An 8,571-nucleotide genomic window follows, 5' to 3' on the forward strand; every position below is an offset into this window, starting at 1 on the left:
ATAGTTGTATTTTGTCTGTGAACTTCAGTCGAACTCCATCGGTGCGGCTGGTATAAGACTAGTACTAATCGGCCGGGCTGCGACATATCTAATGACTTGAAGGCTACGTTCTCCACCGTTATTCATATATTAATGCGGTGAAGTGCAATATATGCAGTGCATTATTGCGGTGAGATTCAATGGCACACTGCAATGCAAATGAGGACTCGTTCATTCCTTCACATGGGTAGTTCTTCTCAATACGTCGGGACATGTTTGCAGATCGGCCTTGGCCAATCATTCACCTTGGCCAATTGCGTATAGAAATAACATGTTTCATTGTGATATACAATGTACTTCATTTATTTGAGTCATGTACATGCATGCCCTATAACAAATTTTGGAATGTTTCACAACACAAGCCACAAACCCTCGAAGTAATGAGGAAGACCTTCCGTTGTGGCCTAGAATACACGCTGGAATCTGAACCAATCAGAGTGCTCGCATAGAATTCGCTAGCGATTCAAAATACTACCATATGTTGTGTACAAAATAGAAAACGTTTTCGCCAAGTCGGTTATTGAACATCAATAGTCAGCATCATTTGGTCTGGGAACCATGCTTCGTGCATTGCAGTGATATTTTGCTTGGCACCAAGTCTACTCATTCAGTGAATTTGTTCTCTGTCTAGAGTGAATTTCAATTGGGAAGATGCTGCTGTTCCACAGTATTGCTTTTTACCACCACAAGGTGTTTTTGGTGGAAAGCTCTTGGCTTGTGTGTATAATTCTTTTCAATATACAACCCCCCCCCCCTTTTCACATTCCCGCAGATTCGACAATTAATTATGCATCTTGACCTCCAGATTCTGACCATTCAGCAGGCGCCTTCAATCGGGTCGTCCGTAACCCATTATTGTGTTACAAAAACATTGCAGCCAAATTGACCAATCGGCAGCTTAGTCCACATTTCTGATCGAAACGACGTCACAGCTTCAGAAGTCGACTCCGATTGGCTGGTGCGTGGGGTCGCATAAAATTTGCATAAAATTTGCATGACGTTTGTCATGAAGCTCGCTGAGCGGCACCCGTGAATGTCTGTTCCTCAGCGCCCCACCTCCGGCATTTAGAAAAAAGATTGATCATTGAATAAAGGATTTTGTGGTGCAGTGTTTGGTAACGACAGTGGTATCATACCAATTGATACATGTATGACAACACTGACAACTGGCTATAGGCTTTTGAAATCTGCATACATTCATTTTTACATGTGGCAATGTGGTGGGGCATGCCTAAGGCAGGGTATTATTTACAATGTACATCTACATGTTAAATGCCACCACAAGCATTTCCCATTGAAAGGCCTATAGTGAGAATACATGTACACATGTTCATAGTATGTATCTCTTCAGATCTCGGTTATTATTGAATTACCTTGCCCTTAGACTTTTTCCTCCCTTTTAACAGGGAGGTGGATTTTTAAAAAATATTTGTTGAAGTGAAAGTTATATGTTTTAATATGTAGTATGTGTGAACGTTTTCGTGATTTCAGAGAGCGTTTGAAAAGCTGTATGGGTAGTGTAAGAAAAAAAGTTTTTATTTATGATATAATTTAGTGATCAAATAGTGTGTATTTGTATTAGAAATTGATCAAGATTGGTCACGGTGATTTGTATAGTTGTAGAACACAGTTGTGTGAAAACAGGGTAGATTGTGTTTTTAAAAAAGTGTTTTTATTTAAGACATAATTTATAGTGATCAAATAGTGTGTATGTATTTGTATTAGAAATTGATCAAGATTGGTCATAGTGATCTGAATAGTTGTAGAACACAGTTGTGTGAACACAGCTTAGATTGAAACACCTATGGCTAGGTTCACTTCATTCGCACATATTTTATCGATAATTCTCCCAACAGTACAAACATCTCTTTTGCTGCAATATTTGAACAGTTTTGTGTGCTATTTTCAAGTTATGCTTTGCTTTCTTTTTGTATGTAAGGTATGGAAAAAAAGTCTCAATACATATTTCAGCTGTTGGGCCTTTTCAGCTTGACATTTAGAAAGAGATGAACAAGGTTTTCCCCCTTTTAGAGAATTAAAAATTCTCTCAAAACAGTCAATACAGACTGTTAACCATACTTATTTTTGCAACAAATCCATACTTGCCACAGAATTGGTTTAGGCATTATTTTTTTTTCCTTAATGTCTTCCACTGTTCATTTTTTTCTTCACTTGTTTTGACTTGATGACCTTGATTTTAAAAGGGGGGAAAACTTGAAAGTCAAAAAAAATATTGGACAGCATGCAACGGGGAATTTCTAGTGCTGAATCCTTTGAGAAAGAGGTAATTAATTTTAGCATACATGTATACAGCCCTTTGCTGTTATTATACAGCTCTATATGCGTGGAACTTACGGCTGGTAAAAAGGTGGATGATTTCACCACAACTTTGACAATTGACAGTATTCAATATTCGGTATGCAGGGGGCTACATGTATAGGTATGCAGGTGAATTTTAAAACAGAGTTCTTATTGGAGTCGGGGATAATAGTCGTATTTAATCCCCAGTATCAGATCCTTGCAGGGATATATTTTTTGTGTGAAATGCCCTGTTGGCAAATTATTACTGTATATTTACCAGCAGGGTAGTGGATATGAGTGTTTACATGTTTGTATTTGGAAGAACTGCTTTTTTCCTACATAGCCACGGAATGCTCTGTTGATTTGCAGAGGTGTTTCGTAGAGTTGTATTCAAATCCTAAGAAATCCACACGGGTCAATCGCGCGCATGTGTCCCAGTCAGGAGTCAAATACAAGACACATGTAACAGTGGAATATGCGACCAGAATTGGAAGCTTTTACTGCAGTGGTGTCACGCTCACACGCATGCTGTACGCGTTCACGCGCATTTTAGTATTCCTATTGGTCGAAGGAGCCCGGAGTGCGTTAGTGTAATACCGACCTTGGTAAGGGCGACCGTTTTAGCCGAATTTTCGGCTAAATTTGACAATTTTTTTGGGGGGGGGGAAACGAGTTTGATCAAATCTAGCAGAATAAACTTTTTGAGCAGATTTCTAGCAGAATTCTGTAAAATTGGTGATTCCGACAGAAAAATATAGCAGATTTGAAAAAAATATCTTCAAGAAAATGGCTGCCGCCAGATTTGTCTATACCACTGCAACCTTTGTTGTTATTTTATACCCCTGAAGGCCTCCTTGTACTTTTGACCTTAACATTGTCAATGTTGTGCACGAACTTGACAGCTATGGCAACACATACGGTTACCCATTGTGTCTCATATTTTGAGCCTGTGGGACATGTTGTGTTTGTGCTTTATTCATGGACACTACTACGCTATTTGCGTTATACCATGAATAGAGTCATTTCTTGTTTCTCTATAGCTATACAAGGGAATTTTTGTGTGGTACATGTGTACACACTCGTCTTTTTCAGTTGTAAAGCAGCAGCTCACTATTTGGGCTGACACGCCTGTACAAAGTTATTGTGTTTCAGATGTGGTGTTTTTCTTGTTTCGGTAATGTGTATGTATTTGTGATAGAATCTTGTTTCTCATACAGGGCAAACACTGTATGTACCTTATGGCTGATCAGTTGTAACGAGACTTAACCAACACTTCTTGCCGAGGCTGAACCAAATTTTTACTACACGTATACCAAAATGTATACCGTTGGTTTTTTACCCCTCAGCCGAGAGGCTCGAGGGGTGTTGTTTTTTACTGTATATATTATAGTTAAACGGGTCTATTATAATAATATAGGCTACAATGTGTATTACACTTAAGATGGAATTTTTAGTCGGGGGTGGTATAAATCAAACATCGGTGAAGGGCAAAACCTAATTTGATTTATATTACACTTACACCAACAAAGCGTGTACAAAAACAATTTCAGTGTATCATAACATCAGGTATGTTGCATGCCAGTTTACTATGTACAAGTACATTGTTTGTAATTGTTAACATGTTATGAGAAGTTGTATATTCTAAACAGTATTAGAGGTTGGTACCTCGGGTTATTGAACGTGATTCTGCACTCATTTCGCAAAGGCTGAATATGTCATTTACCGACAGGGTCCCTATCCGTAGTGAAATTATTATCAGTGTTTTCTGTGCAATCTGCATACAGGATATTCACAGACAACAAGAATGTAATAGTGAACAACCACATGGTTTTTATACTTATCTCATTCATTCATTCATTCATTCATTCATTCATTCATTCATTCATTCATTCATTCATTCATTCATTCATTCATTCATTCATTCATTCATTCATTCATTCATTCATTCATTCATTCATTCATTCATTCATTCATTCTTTATTCTTTATTACCACATCTTATTTCATTATGTGACAAGGCATAAATACATACATGTAGTTTTGGATAATATAAAGTTCGAGCTTGTTTTACAAAATATATTTATACACTTGGACGCATTATTTTTCTAATTAGAGATGGTGGAAGGGGATCCCCAAAAAGCAGAGCTTGTCGAGTAGAGATCCCCTTTAACATGGATTAATACAAACATTTAATGAAAAACAAACGAAAAACAATTGAACGTATAAATTTTAGATTGTGCATAACACACGAAAAAACAATATTGCTGGTCAGAAAAAAAAAGAAACACAGAGTAGTAACCCAGTAAGAAGATTAATCTGAGTTATTATAATTTGATAGTAAATTCGATTTAAGTTTGGATTTAAATAATGGAAGGCTACGAGTGCCCTGGAGTGATTTATGTAAGGACTTCCAGTACTTAGGGCCTTCATGCCTAATTGTCTTTTTATAAACAGTTGTTCTTGCAAATGAAAAGTGAAATTCTCTACGTTGTCGGGTAAAATGGTGATGTATAGTTTCGTTTCTGCAGAACATTTGTGCAATGGGATTTGGAAGTAAATTATTATTCAAACGATTATTCGGCCTTGGAACCTGTATTCAACGAAAGCATGCAATCGAAACAGGATATTCACATACAAAAAGGATGTAAAAGTGAACAAGAAACAGGAAAAGGTGGAGAGTAGGCCTACCGTACCAGTGTAAAGTATCAATTTCCAACCACAGGGTTTTTATATTTACCTCAGCATTAGAACCTGAATTCAGCGAAAGCAGGCAATCAATAATTTATTAATAGAAAATTACAAATTTTGAATGTGTTTCACTTCACTTCGCATTTTATAAATTTCGCTATGCTAAGGATTTTTTTTCCCAATTTAAATGTTCAACTGGTTTTTTTTATTCAGTGTGTCATATTCTTCCTCTTGTAGGACAGATTTTATAAATAAAAAAAAAACAGTTCGAACATTAGCTCTGCGCACCCCCGCATTGCCCGACTGATAAATTCATGTGTTTTATTTATTTTGAATGTTCATGGCCATGCAAGTGTGCTTGATGAGTTCTGTACCAGTATTTTACGGTATTCATATTTCTTTCATCTTTTTTCATCCAGGTATTTTCAAAGAAGTAATTGTGTGTATATCTACAGGGAATATACCAAAGAAGATTATTATTTAGGTTTTCCCGGCCAATTTCCTAAAATGTTCATTCACTTCTAAAAATCGGTTATTCATTTTCGTCTGAATTTGAGAATCGCCGCTGAACACACGTTTCATTTTCGCTACCAGAGCATTCGATTCCATTTCAGTTCAATCAATTAAGTGATTGAGCAACACCTTTTGTGTATGTCCATTCAGATTCGTTTACAAGACTTCTTTTTTCGCTTTTAGAAGGCGATTTCAAACATTCACAATTCTACGTGTATTTCACTTTTAGTTTAATGCCACCGGCGGGCACCAGAAACAAATAGGGGTTTCTTTTTCATTAACCGTCAATCAAATTAGCTACACCTGAAATCAATTTAGAAAAGGTATGCTTGTGTAAATGAATGCACAGGTAACGGTAATTGGCCGTATGATTCTCAAAACCGAATGCACGGACAACGATTACGATAGAACGTTCGTTGAATTGAAATGGAATTAAAGACGTGCATTCAAATTCAATGCTAGCACTTAATTTAATGGAAATTATTTGCCATTTTGTTAAGATATTTACATGTATAATTTATTGATCGATGTTAAATGGATTGTTTCCAGTGATGTTTTTTTTCCCCTGTAGATTAATATTCATGTGTTAAAAAATAGTTAACTACATGTATTTCGCTTTCTGTATTGAATTTGAATTGAAGATTAGAGCTTTATTGACTTCAATCAAGGTTGTGTGCTACCAAAACTTTTGATACTTTGGCTTTACCAAAAACCAAACAGGGTTGCTTGTGTGTATGCGATTTAATAATTTTATGCAAAAGTAAAAAAAAAAAAATAGTTTTTGAACAAAAGTATTACATTTGTGAACTATAGATCCCAACCGCGTTCCCAGGGTGTCGAGCAGTACGCGCACACTACTACCTGCTCTCTCACCCTGGTATTGGATCATTGCCTGTGCAAGATTTCAGTGAACTCGTATGAAAATGAGGAATAGTCTGGTGCCTGCATATGCGTTACATTAGTGCTTGTTTTTGTATGCGGTGTCTGGGGTAAAACAGCATCAAATCGTTGCGGCGTGAGCATGGCGTGAGTTACGAAAACACAATTTTTTTAAACTAAAATGTAACAATCTTATCCAGACAATATGCAGTATCACATTTCATATTATTATGAATTACTTGAAAAAGACATGATTGTTTTTAAAGAAGGTTTGGACAGTGAACGTGAAAACACGTAATGCACGTTGGAAATATCAACACCAAGTACACGATATCAATCTAGTACGGTATCGAACAGGATACAGGAAGAAAGTTTGCTATCCAGGGTTTACTATTGGAAACGAGGTTGGAAATAAAGTAAGCACTGGGGACGAGGTTGTATAGAACCCTACCTTGGAGAATGATATTTTATACCTCTCGCCAAATAGACAAACAAGAAACACTAAGTAAAAAATGTTAACAAACAGTTAGAATTATTCTGCCTCAAATGCGGGGGAAATATTTTCAGCCACCATATACAAGGGATGGAATTGAGAATCACGCAAAACAAGTCTTTTCTATTTTTATTATTGAAATGTTTCAGCTGGTATTTAGGTATACAGCCACGTCAACTAATGGTAAACGAAGCGGTTTGTATGAACACCATGCAATGCAATCTTACAAGACTAGTAACCTACATGTACGATTGTGTGCTAGGCCATGACCGAATACCGAACCTAAATTTTATGAAGACCTTTTAATAAACCATTACAATAGTTCAGATCTAAGTAGATGTCATCATTGTCGTGTTCTTCATAAATTATTATATCTCGTTACCAGAGGTTGAATATGAAATGGCCTATTTATGAAAATTCTCTTTGTTGCATGGAATCATTTTATTTAGACACGAATCGTGAAAAAAATGGGATTTAAAGAATAAATCTTACAAAAAGCTAGGTTTACAAAAGGTCATCGACCCTCTCAAAGGTCACCAGAGGTCAGATATGAATTGTTTCTACATCTGATCATTATTTTCACTGTATGAAGACCTATGACATCGACTTGGGTCACAGGAAAGTGAAGCTTTGAAGAACAAAAGTTATGAATAGAATATGTAAAGTTCATTGACCTCTCAAATGTCACCAGAGGTCAAACATGAAATGCCTCCATTTAAATTGTCTTCATGGCATGAACCGCTGTTACCCAGGTTCGAATCCCGCCTGGGCCAATATGTGGATTCGGTTTTCAGTCCCTACCTGATTCCGTGGGTTTTCCTCAGAATATTCTTCTGGGCTTTTCCTCCCACCTCTAAAACTGTAATTTCTTCTCATTGTCTTCTCTCCACAGGTTTCTTCAGGCTTGCGAGCTACAGTACCTAGGGCGCTTTTGAGGAATCATTGGTTTCATTACCAGAAATGATGAATAACTAGAGATGCGCGTTCGTTGTTACAAACGCAGAATGGTCGGGTAGACAAGTATTTTATGAAACACAGTCCAGTTAAGTTCTGAATATTTTTATGAAAGAACCAACTAAGGATCACAAAATTCAGTCCTTTCCAGGACTATCAATTATTTTGTTTAAAAAATGCATCTTTAACGGTGTGATAAATTTCACAAATATTCTATGTACACATACAAGTTATTTCTGGCTTGATAACGTCATTAGTCAAAAACGGGAAGTGAATACTGATTTAGTTCGGAGCTGTCCACCGCTGATTCTACGAACTGGTTAATACACATTGAGTATTATGAAACATGGACGTTTTTCCACCTCAATGAATGAACGAGAACTTGCAGAGGATTTTCATATCGCTAACAACATTTCAGAAGAAAAAGAGTTGACTCGTTCCTCATATGCAAACCATTACAACTGACAGTAAAAACAATGGTCTTGATTTCAATTATTAATATCTCATTTTAATGAATGCTTGTGTGTATTATCACTACGCTCAATGGCACTCCAAGGACAGCTATAAAAATGGTTTCTTTAAGTAAAACATGCATAACTTCTGTTAACATAGATCAATATCAGTAACTGCTTTTTTCAGATGAGTGGAAGAACATGCTCTTATTAGACATACTTCGTTGTATCAAATTTGGGTATCAAATTTGAT

This window comes from Patiria miniata, unplaced genomic scaffold (genome assembly GCF_015706575.1).
Source record: "Patiria miniata isolate m_02_andy unplaced genomic scaffold, ASM1570657v1 HiC_scaffold_7, whole genome shotgun sequence".
NCBI lineage: Eukaryota > Metazoa > Echinodermata > Asteroidea > Valvatida > Asterinidae > Patiria > Patiria miniata.